The sequence below is a fragment of the Cloeon dipterum genome, chromosome 1, assembly GCF_949628265.1.
Source record: "Cloeon dipterum chromosome 1, ieCloDipt1.1, whole genome shotgun sequence".
Lineage (NCBI taxonomy): Eukaryota > Metazoa > Arthropoda > Insecta > Ephemeroptera > Baetidae > Cloeon > Cloeon dipterum.
Window position 1 is genome coordinate 17,194,487 of NC_088786.1, and position 16,540 is coordinate 17,211,026.

The 16,540-nt window shown below is 39.4% G+C and overlaps 1 protein-coding gene across 2 annotated transcripts in view; it reads right to left on the reverse strand.

Moving 5' to 3' along the window:
* The window catches only part of LOC135939432 (uncharacterized), a 175,800-nt gene extending 159,658 nt beyond the window's left edge, over nucleotides 1-16,142 (reverse strand). For both annotated transcript variants that reach the window (XM_065483858.1, XM_065483833.1), the window contains exon 1: nucleotides 15,927-16,142. The gene's annotated coding sequence lies outside the window, so the exon portion shown is untranslated. The remainder of the gene's footprint in view (nucleotides 1-15,926) is intronic.
* Nucleotides 16,143-16,540: the final 398 nt, after the last annotated feature.

Here is a 16,540-nt window from a genome sequence, read left to right on the forward strand (position 1 = left end):
TTTCTTTCTCTCTTTTTTGCGGTGAAACAAATAAATCTGCCGCGCGGCGCTGGGAATATTCATGGCTTTGCCGCTGCGACGCCGATAATCCGCCTCCGGGGGCGGTTGGCTGTGGAGGCGGCATCTTTCGCGCCAGACGACACCTCTCATCCCCTCAAGGATGCCGCGGGCCGTGCGCGCTTTGTGCGGCGGATGCATATTTACGCCCCCTCACATGCCCGTAATCCGCACAAGCGGCGCACCAGAGAGTTAATTTTTCATTTCTATGAATATTTAAATTACAATTGATAAAGCGGAGGCGGCAGTGCTGAAATGCATGTGAGCTGCTGCTGCTTCCGCAGGGAGATTTGCTCTTCTTCTATTATGTTTCGTGGCGGAATTTACATTTTCTTTAAAAGCCTGGCGAAGTCTGCCGCGGCGCGTCAATTTCAATATTTCACTGCCGCTGATGCGAGATTCCCCCGCCAAAGAGCGAGGTGGGGATTAATCACAACCATCCAGCTTGCACTCTTCAGCCATTTTTTACTTTTTATAGGCCAGAAAATATGATCCTCGAGATATTTTTTCTTGAAGGATTCAGTCGATTTCCCTTCTATTAATTTAATATTTTTAAACCTTGCTCATGCCTCATTGTCAGCACATCCCGTGGGCTTTGAGCTATGAGCTCACCGTGTCTAAATTGGAATTGGCATTGTACTTTATTTGCGTATATCTTTGGCACAACGTTGTAGTATCACCTAGTGCTGTCCGAACATTTGCAAAGATGTCAAAAATACAAATTTAATAATAAATCAAATAACCCTGCTGAGCGGATAACATGGAGCCCGAGTGGACGCAGAGGAGCTTGGGCGCCTCCCCGCACCGAGGTCTTTTATTGAAACGCCAGCCCGTTGAACTATTTGAGCATTTCGAGTCACTAAATTTACCACATTTTGCCATCTCTTAACATCGGGCAGCCAGTATTAGATCCCCGAACTGCTCAAATATCTCCCACTGCTTCGACACTCCTGAGAATGCCTTAACAATGCGAGCCAACAGGCTGGTACAGACTTTTACTTATTGTTGTTTTAAACTAACGCACACGCAGGAATTTCATTTCTGACAGTGTCAATCGATTCCTGAGGGTTTAATTGTATGCTGCACTCGGAAGAAAATTTGACACAATCGGCGAAATATATGAGCGCTAAATAGATACCACAGGACTTCCATTGAAACTTCTTTGCTCATTGATTGAGTTAGAACGAGCACGCCATCAACAGTTTTTGCCCGGCCACACATCTCGGCTCGTCTAAAATTAAATTCGCATCGTCGCGGCCGTAGATCAATGGAAAGCTCGCTTCATTGAGAGGCGCGTTTTGTGTTTTGCTTGGCGCGCCAGGTATTTTCGCGCGCGGTGAACATGAAAGGCGCTAATTATAAACCGAAGAAAACAAACGAGCTGTCATAAGTTCTCTCACAAATGAGTTTTACTCCGCCTAACTGCCGCTTCCTCCTCCGCTGCAGCAAAAAATTCAGATTTTTTTACCCTTGTTCCGTTCTAATAACGAGCGACAGTAAAACTAACCGAAAACACGACTTAAGCTCGTTAACGGCGCTGCGAACTTGGTCTAATTGTCGTTAATTTATTTGATTGTAGGATAGCTCGTTCAAGCAGTTTGTCACCGCGTTTTAAAAGACGCGTGTGCCACGTTTTTCCTCAAATAAAATAGCTAACGAAGGCAGTGAAGTCATCGGCTGAATCGTGCTTTCATTCAAGACCGTCTTAATCATCAGCTTAATTGGCTGAACGAGATCAAGAATAAGACGCACCCATTCAGGAACTGGCGAAGAGCACGGAATTGATGTTACAAACATAATTATATACACAACATAATACGTATCATGATTGCACAATCTTCCTTTTCTATTGCTTATTTTGTCCTAGTGTGGTCAAGACAAGACAAGCTGTGTGCAATTTTTGTATTTCTGCGAAATGGTAATAAAATTCTGTTGAGACGTGTACTTTTTACAGTTCATTTGGTTTTTAGAGACAATAATTTCTAAAAAAATAATCCAAATTTGTACATTTATGCGTCATAAAATTAAAAACTTTTTATAATTATTTTTATTTAAATTTGTATGAATTACTTAGGAATATTTTAATTAGTGCCTATAATGACGTTTTCCCGTAATTCATCGAGGTAAACAAGAGACAGTGTTCCCTGCTTTTCAATTAAATGAGTGAAAGTAAAACCGGCGGGTGAAATAAAAGCTAGTAGGCTGCTCTCTCGCCGCTTTGGGCGCAGGTCTAATTTTAAGAGGGCCGGCTCACATTATATAGCCGTCCTTAAATTAATTATCCTCCGGCGTTTTATTGTTGGCGAAAAAAGTTTACGACAGCCAGCATCCTGCATTCCGGCCGCTCTATATTTCACCGCGCGCGACGACGAGCTGAGAGCGCTGCTGCATTGGGGATTCCGGGAGAGCAGGGCTGAAAAACAAGCGACTACTAGGTGACGACGGTGCGAGAGCTTGTTATTTTCCAAGTGACACTCGGCTCTCTTGTCCTCTCGTCTTAAATTAATCAGCCCCCGTTTTATTGCCCCGGGGGCGGCCAAAAATAATAATAATAACAACGGCGGCGGCGGCGAGTACCGGCGCGCGCGCGCAGCTCTTACATTCCTTTTCTCTCAAGAATCCAGCGTGCTTAATGCCTCCATTTATTTCAATCTGCACGTTAGCGTCACAAAAAATGCCTGGCCTCATCTATTTTCATTCCTAAGAGAACCTTTTTAAGTCCCACGCTCACACCGCTCCAATTTGCGCAGCTCTTTAACGGTGCCGATTAAATATTTCCTGCGTTATATATTGGACACAGAAAACTGTTCTTGAAAATTTTAATTAGAGAAATAATCTAGTTGTAAACATTGCTAAATGTACGTTTAATGCAATTGCTTGTGTTTTACAAAGCAGAGTAATAATTTTGGCAAGAGCGCTTAATGACTCAAAATTGGATCTTGAGAATAAACAATTTCGAGCGGAATTTGAATTACGGAATAACATGAAAGAAAATATAATATTGGATGTGGAAATTTACATCGTGTTCTTCTAATCGAGTTGGTGTCAGGGTCACGCCCTCGACAACCAGTGGCCCTCCTGTCATTTGCTTTTGCGTGACTACTAGAGCTTGGCACAAAAGACGGAATAAAATTAATTAAATGTACGACATTAGGAACTGCAAGAATTAATAATCTAATCATATTTTGATAAACAAAGTTTTTAATTTAAAAAATACAGCTCTCCTGTGGGGGAGCTTTCTGATTATAGGCATCCCGCAAATTCCATCTGCAAAAATTTCATTTCACGGTGCGCAAGGCGACAACGGTGGCAGCAGGCGGAATCGGAGCAAAAACTCGGCAGGTCTAATGTAATAAAATATGGCCAGGCGGGGGTGTAGTAATGCGGCTGGAATAAGATGTTACATGATTTATTATCTCGAGTGGGTTCTCCGCTTTTTATTTTGCTCTCTCGTTGTGCGCGAGAGCGAGGAAAAGTTGGTCGGTCGGTTGATGAACCAGCAGAAAAGGCTGTTATTGAGGGAAAAAAGATTTATAGCTGCATCTCTTGGTTCGCGCGCTAAGCCGAATGAAGAAGAACACTCGCACCGCGTGCCGGGAGTTTGCGACGACGGTGCGGAGCAAAACTTGTCTCAAAACTTCGATGAAAGCAGAAATACGGAGAGGAAAAGTGCCTAAGTGCCGAGCTGCTTTTTCTGCAATAAAACTCTGGAAAGGTTGGAAAAGGGCAAAATAATGCAAATGCAGCGCGGCCGCACGGATATTTTATTTTCGGCGTGCAGTTTTACGGCCTGCATGCAAAGCAGCGGCCGCGATCGATCGAGCCATTCTTGGAATCGGAACTTGATATTCAGGTAAATGATCTGAATTTCATTGCGACGCAATGCAAATCGACGAGAGCGACACGGATTCCTCGAATCGATTATCGCACGACACCAAGCGGGATCAGGACTTGCTCGGTGAAGTGGAGATTTTGAGCCAGGATTTTGAGCCAAAGAGCTTTGCAAGCGTTACGCACTACATGTGAAGTGATTTCATCCCTGGAACTGGGCCAAATCTTATTAGAATTTCTCTTGCATTTTGAATTAAATCGATGCTAAATTTTCTTACACATTCAGAGGGATGCTCACACAATTCTAATATATTTTAAATTCAATGTTGAGGAGTACATTTTATTTATTTTGATAACTGCTATGAGTAATCTATCTGTTTATTTTCCACTTAAAACGATAGTTTATCGACACACAGGTTTAATATAGGAAAATGGCTAAATAGTTTGAAATAATTGCTTTCGAAACCACGTCCACCACATTCTCTGTTCCATTGGGATGCTGTTCAGGCCATGAGCACGGGTTTTTAAGCACTTTTCGACTCACTTTGAAAATATATTTTTCAATTTTTTTAGCAACAATGCTGTTGTGCTATATTTTTAGATCGATTTTCAAAGGTATCGTTGGAAGTGAAACGTTATTCTTGAAGTAAGAAAAATTCAAGATTTAAATCCTAAAGAACAAGTTTTTTTTTAATTGTTTAAAGTGTAACAAGTTATAGTAGTTTATCTGAGTAATAGATGTTGACTCACACGTAAAATGAAAAAATAATAGGAATTTTTTCATTAATAATTTTTTTATGATTCTCTTTTACAAAAGAAACAACACACGTGGCTTATGTTACTGACGAAACTTATTATACATACAAAATATTTAACTTAAAGAAACCGGTGATTTAGTTTCAAAATGAACTTTATTGTGGTTCTGCAGGGCCAGTCTGCCATAAAATTGCCACCTCCAGACAATATTAACAAATTAACACAAGTGAAAAGTGGAAGAAGAGTGAGACGATATGTTTGATACTGCTTGAAATATTGTTCTTTGAGTTTCTCTTGAAATGCACTGATATTTTCATTTAAACATATATTTGGCTGTATATTATTCCACAAGCGGTAGCACTGAACTTGAAAGCAATTCTCTGGCACTTCGATGCTAACAACAGTTTCATATTTGTGCGCTCTGGTTTTACCAAACAAATTAATAACGTCTCGCAATGGTATATAGAAACAAATGGATACAGGATTGATGGGAAGCGTTTATGTTTATACTGTATTTTGGGTGTCTTATTGTGAGCTAATAAGTGTAATTTCGTTCGATCAGTTACATTAATTTACCGATTATTTTCCTCAATATCCATTATGATATAAATTAAGAAAGCGATACAAAAATCGACTATTTTAAACAAAAATAGATTTTTGCACATCAGTTTGTTGCTGCTCAACCTTTTGAATTACTATGCAACCGTCCTACACGGAGGACAAACCGGTTGCATACCTTGCATTTCGTACCTGGCTAAAGCCAGATTTCACATTATTTCTCTAACGTCTATCTTATCACTCGACGATGTTGTTAGCAACAAGCTCGCAAAATCGAGCATTATTCAAGCGCTAATAGACTGACACTTTTTGCCAGTCGTCTGAAATACATGCATGCATCTGGGAATTAGAGAGTATGCCGCTGCCTCTGCTAATTTAGAGTCCATAAATCAGGCAGCGTTTTATTGTTTTTGCCATTTCTCTCGCTCTTTCTCGTTCTCAACTGTGCGGGGTGAGATGCGGCTATAATCCGAAAAGACAATAATTACACGAAAACTCATCCTTCCTCGCTGCGTGCTTATTGTATAATCCCCTCCTAAAAGAGCTTAAAAGAGAGAAGGAGAGAGCTGGGAATCGGGGTAGAAAAAACGCGTGCAGCGCGCGGGATCTGAACTCTCATAAATAACATGCTCGTAATTGGGTCAGTGCTCCAGCTGCTACGCTGAATTTTAAAAGACTGACCACGCTGCTTTATTTCTCGGCGTCCATTCATGTGAGAGTGGATGGTTTATTTTATTTGTCGTGAGAGAGACCGATTGTGCATTCAGTCCTGGCATGAGTAACGACAATTTTATTGTCCGCCCGCTTTGTATTCAGCGAGCACAGCAGCCCCGGTTAATCTGCCTCCATCTCGATTGAACGAGTGAATTAATGAAGAACCGGCTCAATTTGTTTCAATTTTGGCCACTGCCACAGGAGAACCAACCCACCGCTAGATACATCTCTGAGCGGATAAATTGATTTGGTGGATAGCCCTAGCTCGATTCCATCAAATGATCAGATTGAATGATTTTCAATTACTATATATAGCGGTGCGTTTAGTTTACGAATCAGTCAAAATATTTTAGTTTTGCAGTTTGAATATAAGAGATGTTTTGGTTTTCCATAATTTGTTTTAGTTTGCTTTGTGGTGAAAATTTACAAATTTCAAGTCAAAATTTGCTGAGGTGTTGCTGAATTTTATACAACCAAATATTGATTAGATTATTGTGCAAAAGATTTTCGATTTTTTTAAATAGTCAATTATTTAAATCAGTTGAGCACATATAATCTGTTAATATTCTATTTTTAGGAGAGCATATAGCTAATTGATATTAACAAAGGCTTAACCCTTAAAAAAATCCAAAATTCAATGTAAAAACATTTATGTAGCCTTCATTCAAGAAAAAATTATCGGAAAACTAAAAGCGCAGCCCATCAAATTGATTTCCAGTCACCCTGTATCAATATTTTCCTTCTGCTGAATTCGAGCAAGTGGAAGAGACGCGATTACTTTGAATCCGAGTTGATGCATGTTTTTGTCGTTTGCACGCAGATTGGATATGTGCTGTTGAAAGCAATACTATCAATGGACGAGCATCGGTATCTGGAAAATTAAACATTCCGAGAAGAAAGCTGCTCGATTTCAGGTTAATGAGGAAATGCGGTATCGAAAATCAAGCCCGACCGTGCGCAGTCGTCTTCAGCTGTCAAGCGCAGCCTGTCAGTCCCCAAAATTGGCTGCCGCCCGTTGCCGCGTGCATGAGCCAAGGTGACTTTCCACAACTTTTGTTGCCCTTCCGCCGCCCGTCGTATTTTCCGTAAACTGACAATAAAATTCGAGCCGGTATCGAAGAATGATGGAAAGTGACACGCAACGCTTGAGGGATGACTGGCAAATTATGTAAAAAGCCGCTGCCAGAGGGGAGATAAAACGGCGGCCTCCCAATATTATGTATTATTCATGTAATGTGTCTAATGCCAAACGAGCGAGAGCGCTATGCAACTCCTGAGCCTCCCAGCATAAAGGGCAGTGCGTGAAATTAAAGTTGTCCGTAGCATTATTGAAATGGTAGGGAAATATTTCGTTATACGCTGTTTTCGAGAGCAACGGATGTTCAAATATCGAATTTTGGACACTTTCTACGGCTGTAAAAGTTAAATATCTTAAAAAACTTTAATCTGATGGCAATTTTAATTGAAACCGTACCATAAATAACAGGAACTTTGCCTGTGGCAGGTAAATTGTCCACTCTTATCAATCTGTATCACCTGTTTTTTTTTAATTCATTGATATTATGACCTTGAATTTTTTATATATACCATACGAAGGAGAAAAATTAGTGATGAATAAATTTAAAAAATCCCAACCCCATAGCAACAAAATTACAAAGTGCCTTAATTTTTTTATCTTGTCCCAGGTCATCTTACTGTATATTTCCAAACGTTATATGGGAATTTATTATGCGAAGAATTTTTCAAATGAAAACGACATTTTTAGATTTTACTCTCGCATCTGAGTGGTTTGGGATGCATTGCTTCACTGCCCTAGAAGATGTGATGTTCTAGATTGGCGAATGAAGCGAGTACGTGCGAGCTAGGAAGCTGCGTCTAGCGGCTCCTCCCGCGTGTCTGCCGCCGAGAGCGAGCGCAGAACATAGGCAATAATAATCAATTACCATTTGAGCGACGGCGTATCGAGCGCTCGCGTCGAGAGGAAGAAAAGTAACGTGGGAATTCGAGTTGTTAACACGGCTATATATGACACGCTGTTGCTGATTGATTTAACAGGCCTCGCTCTCGCAATTGCCTCCGCACGCTCTCGCTAGTGAACGAACGAACGAACGGCGTGTGTGTAACAAATTAGCGCGTGTTCCGTGCGCGGCGATGCGCTTTTGTCATGCGTGTGTGCGTGCGTGCAAAGCCTCGTTCAGCGGTATGGAACAACTTGGTGATTGATCGCGTTGTTTGATCCTCTGTGAGCTTTAATTGGAATTGTCACCACCAACGCGTCCGGACGAGTCCTTTTAATTTGCACCAATTATCAAATGATGAGAAACCGCTTTGAGGCAAATATTAATTGGAAAATAAATGGTTAGCACGTAGTAGCAAGTTTTTATATCGTTATTCGCTTTGAACCGGAAAATAGTTTAATTTGATGTTTGAATTGATTCAAAAGCTAAATTATTGTGGATTGATTACATGCGATGACGTGCGTTCGAAATATAAAATCTATTCCAACAAGAATTAATTGGATAAACAATATTTCATGTTACGTTTGTCGAAATAAAGAATGACCATGGATAAGTGCATATTGTTAGCTTCACGTTATTATTTTTTAGCTCAAAATTTTTAATCAGTTTTTCAATCAATGCATTTTTTTACAAACGTAGGTTTTGTTCCTATATTTAAACCTATTGAAAAACAGATACATATCGTTTTAATTAAAAAATATTTAGCCCAGTATTTTGACTGTTTTAATTTCATTTTCGATAAATTTCCTGGCAATTTTCAATAGAATGTATAAAATCATTTTATTTCCAAATGTATTTTTAAAAGCTTTTGATACAATTTTCCCATTTAGAAACCGATATTTTGCTTAGCATTTTGATCAAAACGTGAGATATTTACTAATATATTATCATTGTTTGTGTTTTTGAAAGGTTTTCTTTCGGATTTTTTATAAATTTAAATAGGATGATCTAAAATTCGATGTGAAATTTCCAACAAAAATGTCTCAATTGATTCGGATATTTCGGATGCAGAGTTTAATGCGTTTTTGCAATATTCCCTTTTTATTCCTGCTCCACCAATACCTTTTCCCGTTTCTGCACAGCGCCAATACAAAATTTAAGCCGATTAGCAGACTCGCCGCTTTCGCATCCGTCGCTCGCGCATCACTATTTTCGCATATCGCGGTGGTGGCAGTGAAACTAGATTATCTCGACAGAAGCTGCGGTGTGAATTTTTAATGCCGTCGGCGCAGAGAAAGTGATCGGCTTGCCATTCACTCTCCGCCTCTTTTCTGCGTGCCCCATTAAATATTGACACACGCTGCAAATGTTCCAGCACGGATCAATTTCCAACGAGTGCGTGTGTGCATGTGTTCCGCTCTCGGTACAATTCGGGGGTGCGTCCTCTCTCTCTCTCTCTCTCTCTCTGCATCATTATGCGGGAGTGCAAGCGGCGGCCTCCATTAAATTATTAGTTGCCGTCCCACCCCCTGATTCGACGAGCAGTATGTACGCTATTCGCACGAGAAAATCGCAATTGGAGGGGTGCACAGCGCCGAGTGGAGCACTCGGCTTTTTGCCGACGAAATTTCTCTCGAAATTGCATGAGAGAGAATAACGTTCAAATTTATTATTGATCGTCTGTTTTATGAGGCCATTTCGTCTCACTTTTAGTCACATTTGATGTCGATCTGCTCGATAAAGCATGATTGACTTTTTATTTCGTATGGGAAAATATATAGATCAAATAATTTTATTTCAAAACTTCCTGTCCAAACAAAAACATAAAAAATATTTAAATTATTATAAGTGCTGCGCATTTTCAGTACATATTGTTGTAGGAAGTTTTGAAAATATAAAAGTGAACACGAGTCTCTAATTTCAAGCCATTAACAAATAAGCTCAAATTAACTCATTAGATTTTATTACAAATTTAAATTAAAATAATAACTGGCCGAGTTTTCATAATTTTTTGCACTGCATACTACATTCCAGTATTAGCTATATTTTCAAGAATATTTACTTAAAATATTTTTTGGAAAAAATGTAACTTACTGTCAAAAAATTTCACCCTCGAAAAAAACTACAAAAACCTTTTTATTTATAAGTATTAAATGCTTACCCACTTTTAGAAAAAATGCCGCTCTAAAACTGCAACTGCGAGGTTGATGGTGACAGTGGCGCCGTTGCAGCGCCATTAACATTTATTGTCTCGCAACATGAGAGCAAATATAAAATTTCATTGCGGAGAAAAATGCCTGCGCTTTAAGATGCAACTCACTGAGCGGAAGTTACGGCGCTTCTCACAGCGTGGACATACGGCAATGTAATTTTTGCAATGCCAACAAGCCGTCATAGGATTGATAGTGAATTGATACTGGAAAACAATTGAAATTAATTTAAATTGTTGCCAAGCAGTTGATCAAATAATTAAATCAGGATTGATAACCAGATAAATTCAAATTTTCCCCAACTTATCAAAAAATTAAACAGTTTGACCATGAATTTTCACTTGATTTCGATTCTCCTCATCGCGATCTATCCAACGTAGTTCGAATTATGAGCTAAATACAACTTTTAACTCAATAAATCATGATTTTTCATCAGTAAGGATACACAGTGCTCGCCGCTTAATTAGCATGAAAACTTTGAGACTAATTTTCTCAAAAATTAGAAAAAAAGAAGACAATTTTAGAAAATTTTAGCTCGGTCTATTTTTTTGGAAAATATTTAAGGTAAAAGGTAAAAAGTGTTTGTTGAATATAATTAAAACCAGGCTTCATCCTCGTTGTCAAAAAAGAGAAATTCGTCGTTTTTATTCCTCGACCAGTTCTCGACGAATTTCTCTTTTTTGACAACGAGGATGAAGCCTGGTTTTAATTATATTCAACATGAAAACAACCTCGAGTGGTCGCATTTTTCAAATATTGAAAAATGTTTGTCAGAATTATGCAGCACCTATCCACTTAAACAAAACAGAAAGAAAATCAATCCAATTTCAAACAAATTGATAGGTTGCAACACTTTCGAGCAGCACTCAAGCGGATAAAAGCCTTAGCATTTTCAGTTTACGCAGCAATAAAAGTGCAATTAAACGCAGCACGCCTCTCTAAGCTGATTAAACTTCTAAATAATCGAAAGCCGTTCAACTGTGATAAGTCCAACAGTTCACAGACTCCAGAGTGCAATGCAAGATAAGCGGCGGTGCAAAAAAACGCATGTAGCACTATAATAGAAGAGCGAGTCCTTTTATCTTTCAGTACTCGTGATGTCGCCTCCCCCGCGGGTGCACTTGCTTTCTTTCGACCCCCACCCCCCGGCCCCGGCTCTCTCCGCCGCACTCGGCGAAATTAATCTTTGCGATTAACAACGAGCGCAATTGTATTTGTCAAGAAGGGTGCTCTGGCTGGCGCTGGACGGGCGCCGCTTATTTATGGGGCGCAGTTGAATGCAGCGCAAACGGAACGGATCCACCTGGATTGCAGGCTGCGCAGCACAACAAGAAAATCAGACGAGGCACAATATTTTGTTATATGAATGGAGTGCGCAAGCTATCATTTTGATTTTGCAAAATTTGTTTGTTGTAGAGCCTATGCATAAAGTTTCTATGTGTAATTACTCAAAAATTATTATAAGAATCAGAGTGTATCTGAATGCGCTAATAAGGATAAAATAACGCATTTGTTCGTGGGATATGGTTTAATGGAAAATACCAAAAGGTCTCTTTCATTAGGTTCTTGAATTTATATCAGTTAATAATTTAGCGTAATGTTCTAATTGAGTACATGTGATAAAAATTTTAAACCTGTTTTTTTATAATTTTATTTAGCAATATTACGGTAAATAGAAAAACAGTAGAAAATTTTGGCCAACAATTTAAAGATGAAATTTAAACATTTCCTCCTAATTCATTTCATGAAAGTCCAAATCAATTCCAAATTTCACCAAAGACAAAACATAGCATCAAAAAAATTTATTTTACAATTAAAATAATCAACATAAAACCTGCATGCTAGATTAACTACTTAATAAGACTGATAAAGAAAATTAAAAAATTCCGATAATATCTAGTGTCCTCCCTTTCCTTTGAATTTCAGCTTTTATCATTAAAAAATTGAATCAGTGCGGAGCAAAATTTTCTGGTTAGCCCGTAAGTGAGACGGTCCTGGGTCGTGGGCGAAGCAATGAACATTGCAGATAGATACCTGCTATACAGGCGTGCGAGGGTGGGTGCATGTACGTATATCCGGATCGGCGATTAAACGCGCGTCGACGCCGAGGCGATAATTAAAAATGCCGCCTGACGCGAGATAATCCAGTTCGTGGGACAAGGGGAAAAACAGCGAATAAATTTTTGCACGCTTCAATGGTTCACATCGCTGGCGCTTGTTTAACCGGGGATGGAAATGGAAAGGCGAGACAGGGAAAAAACCTCAGCAGTTCTCGCGTGCCGCCACGGTTTTTAAACGGATTAGAGAGCCGCGTGCATGTGTGCAAATGCCAAAAGGTTGGCTTTGCCGCTCTTACTAAGGCACGGTTTACGCCACCTTTTTGTGCCCAGTGTGAAACGTACGCGATTTTGTTTCCAAAAGGGACGCAAACACTAGAAATAGGAATTTGCTGTGCGAAGGTATAGGAGAATGAGAAGCATGAAATAACAAGGGTTTCAAATTCTTTCCTACTCCTCTTCAATTTGAAACAGGCCTCATGTTTAAAGTTTCCGGGTTTCTATTTTCATTTTAAAGCAAAATTTTGCGCTGGTACAAATTTCGAACTGTTTAATTTGTACCCAAATTTCAGAGCACGAAGAGCAATGCCTGATTCATTGAAACATGAATTTCAAAATAATTCAAATATTTTTATTCTATTAAGTTTGAATAATAATAGTTTTGGTAGTCTGCACTGCCAAAAAAGGTCTAAGGGCTGTAAGTCTTTGTTTGAACACTAACTAAAATAAAAAATTTAAAGACTTAATTAATGAACATGGAGATTTCATAATTTGCCTTTGGGTGTATTTCTTTCATTTTCCGTTCCACAACTTCATTGGAATGAATCCTGAAATAAAATTCGTTTATCTTTTGCAATTTTGAATATTTTCTCTAAGACATCAAGCACGCGGCGTCTTTCTAGCAAATGTATGGCACGAGATGTTTTATCATTAAGCACGCACGTAAACATTTACGCAAGAGTGGTTTAGTAACGCGGCAAAGAGCTCATATTTCTTTGATATGGCGGCGGTAAATGAGCATCTTTATTTCGCGCAGGGTTACTATTCATCGTTGCCGCGCGCGCGTCTTGTTCTCATCTCATTTTCGAGAGATCGGCTCCTCTTCACAATCCCTCTTCACCCTTCTCTCATCTCGAATGGGAAAAGTTTCGAGTCAAAACAGAGCCCCAAGTTGAATGGCACGGAGCGAGAATTTCGCTCGCAATAATTATTATTATTTATATTTAATCTGAAAACTTGGCAGTCGAGTTAATAATTGAATTATAAACTTTGGGGTGGCGCTGAGCTTGGCTCTCCCCTTCCGCTCGCACACGCAGCACACAGTTGGGCGGCTAAAGACGCCTGCCGTCGTCAGCCAAAATTAATTAACTCGCGCGCGTGTGTATATGCGTGTATGTGCCAACGGCTGGCTGACTCGCTCGCTTGCTTGTTGTAATTTTGTGTCAATACGCGCGTGCTGCTGCCAAATTGCGACTGACTTTAAGGCTCTTAAAATCCCTCGCTCGCGTCTCGCGCCGACAGATGAATATTATTGAAAGCCAAAGGGTCTGGAGCAGTGCAGCTTCCCGGATTCGTGGCTTTCGAAGCAAGTTTTAATGTGATTGTCAGCGGAAACCTTTGTTTGCAGCAGGCCACACAGCAATTACGAAAGTATCCACTTAATAAGCTGCTTTTGAGGAAATATTTTTACTAAAACATCATGGGCTTCCTCAACTGAAATCTGTAAACGGGAGAGTAAAAGTGTAGTGAGGGTTTCCTTCTGCAAATTCGGTTTCGTTATTATTTTTAGACATATTGTGTCAGTTTCTATTTCCCTGTAATAAAAATCCAGTAAAGAGAATGTTGCTAGTCTCGAACATTTTAATAATTTACACATATTTCTATCATGGTAAAATCGCGTGCCTTTTCCGTTTCGATGGCATGCAAGAAGTATTCAAAAAAGTCACCTATTAAATATAGGGCTTATTTTAATTACGAATAAAAATGACGTTCAATACATACAAAAAGTGAAAAAGTACTCTTGGTTGAAAATTCGCAGTTTTAAATTTTAAAAAATAATTTCACTGTGTTTAATTCGTGCATTAGTTGTCATTTACTCATTAATAAAAATCATTTTTTTATAGAAATTTCAACAATATTGAAATATTAATTTTGGAAAAGTGCCATAAAAACTTTAAAATTTAGCTAAAATAATGTGTCACAAAACCGTCTAACCTTACAGCCTTATATCTGAACATCAGAGAACTGGCAGAGAACATACACACCGTTTTGTACATATTTTCACAAAATAAATTTGATTTGTAAAACATTTTCCTGAAAAGAGCAAGGTATCGCTGCGTAAAATATCACAAAAATTTACAAACGCCCTAGGAGATACGCTTTGTTTGGTTTATCGTTTCTTTTTAAGCTTCTTTTTATTAAAAAAGAAATATCCGTGATGAGAACAGAGAGCTCTTAAAATTTTCATGGTTCATTCAGTCCGAGAAACAATTACCTACAGCGAGAATTGTTTTTCCAAATCGAGCATCGGCGCTAACGGAAAGGAAAAGTGGACAGTGCGGTGTGTTTTTCGACAGCGCAGCAGCAAAAAACGGCAGGAATTTGGCGTGTGAGAGGGAAAAGTCTAGGTGAGCGAGCGGCTCTCGCTGTTCGTCGAGGGGAAAAGGAAGACCTTTAGCACTCTTGGGTCCACGAGAGTTCAAATGCAATTTCGGCCCACGGCAACTCAATTTACCGGCCTCTGATTTGGCCATTTGTTTATTCCCAGCGCCGGGCGGGGACAAAGAGCCGCTGGAAAAACAACGCAAAACCCTCCTGAGTCACAAAAAAATGCAGGAAAGGACGGTGTGCTTTTTGAGGCGCGTTTTTTACTCACTCAATTGCACACTGGTGGCTCATTTCAGTTTAGCTAATTAAAAAACGAAGAAACCGTGGGTAACATTAATCTAATTCTTTGAATTCTATGTTTCATATTAGAAAAATTGGCCGTCCGGTTTCTCCAAAATTAGTAAATAAAATTAAAAACATCTAGAAATGTTTCATCTTGGTTTTCCAGATGATAGTTTATTTCATTTTGTCATAAATATTGAAAAGTACAGATCAAAAGATAAGAGAGAAACAAGTCTTTTTAACAACACCAAAACAAATTAATTTTAATTCTATTTCTAAACAAGAAATAAAAATAAGATATTGTCTTGAAGACATTGAAAAATGTGTGATGATTTAATTTTAAATAGAAACTTTTAAAAGATTATTTGAATTACATACTAAATCTACTTAAAATGCTAAAAAATTTAAATCTTAGCTTCATAGCTAAGAAAACTAAGATAATTTACATATGAGATCTTCAATTCTGAACGTTCAAAGAATTGAAAAAATAAAGCCCTGTTAAAAATCAAAACAAACCTTTATTTAATATATTCTATTTTGAATGTTCTTTTGGTATTAAGTTTTTGTTTTTCGTGTAGAACAAAGGATGCTAAAATTAAGTTGGTATGGGTAAGTTTCCCAAGGAAAATCTTCTTAATTTTAACAATAGCAAAATACCAGATTTTGCTATTTTTAGAAGTCTCTCAAACAGTTTTGATAAAAGGTGTTTATTGTTGCAATTGTTTATTTCCAAGAAGAAACCCGGACAGTCCTTTTGTCAATTTTATTCCCTTTTGTCAAACCTTGTTTTAAAAAATAAAAATAAAATAACTAACTAGAATTTCCCACCCCAGTCGTCGAGTTTCGGAGACCAACCCTCAACCCTTATCAGCGTGGATCAGCGGGCGGGAACTAACCTGTCCAGAGCGTGGCTGTCTGGCTGTGCTGTTGGCCGCTGCGAGACACGGGACAAAGTCACTGGGACACACAAACACGATGGCGAACCGGCAATCCGCACGCACCGCACACAACAATGCAGAGAATGTTCGATCGTGGGTCGGCCGGAGCGAGATGCGGACACCTCGAACGCAGGCGACTCTTTGCGGCGGGCCGCCTCGAGCTGCCAGCTCCTCGTGGTCCGTCCCGGTCTACAAGGCGTGCGCACCCCGCCAATCGATTCGAGCGCCTGGCGGCAGACCAGCCAACTACGCTCCTTGCTTCGATCCACCCCTAACTGCAAGGGCTGCAAATTTTTTACACCGCACACACGCTCGCTAGGCATCGCCTGACGGCCGTGTCCTGCAAGGACACACAAAAACCATACCGTGTGTGTGTGCGCGCCCCTCGTGTTTCGGGTTGCAATGCGGCGAACGGCGCATTTCTTCCCGTGACACGTTACTGATAATTATTGTTAGCCTAAAATGCAGGATATTTTGCTATATGACTGCATGTAAACACCCAAAAAGTTCATAGATAAGCATTAGAAATATGAATGAAATATTTATTAAACACCAAAAGGTGTACAACAGAC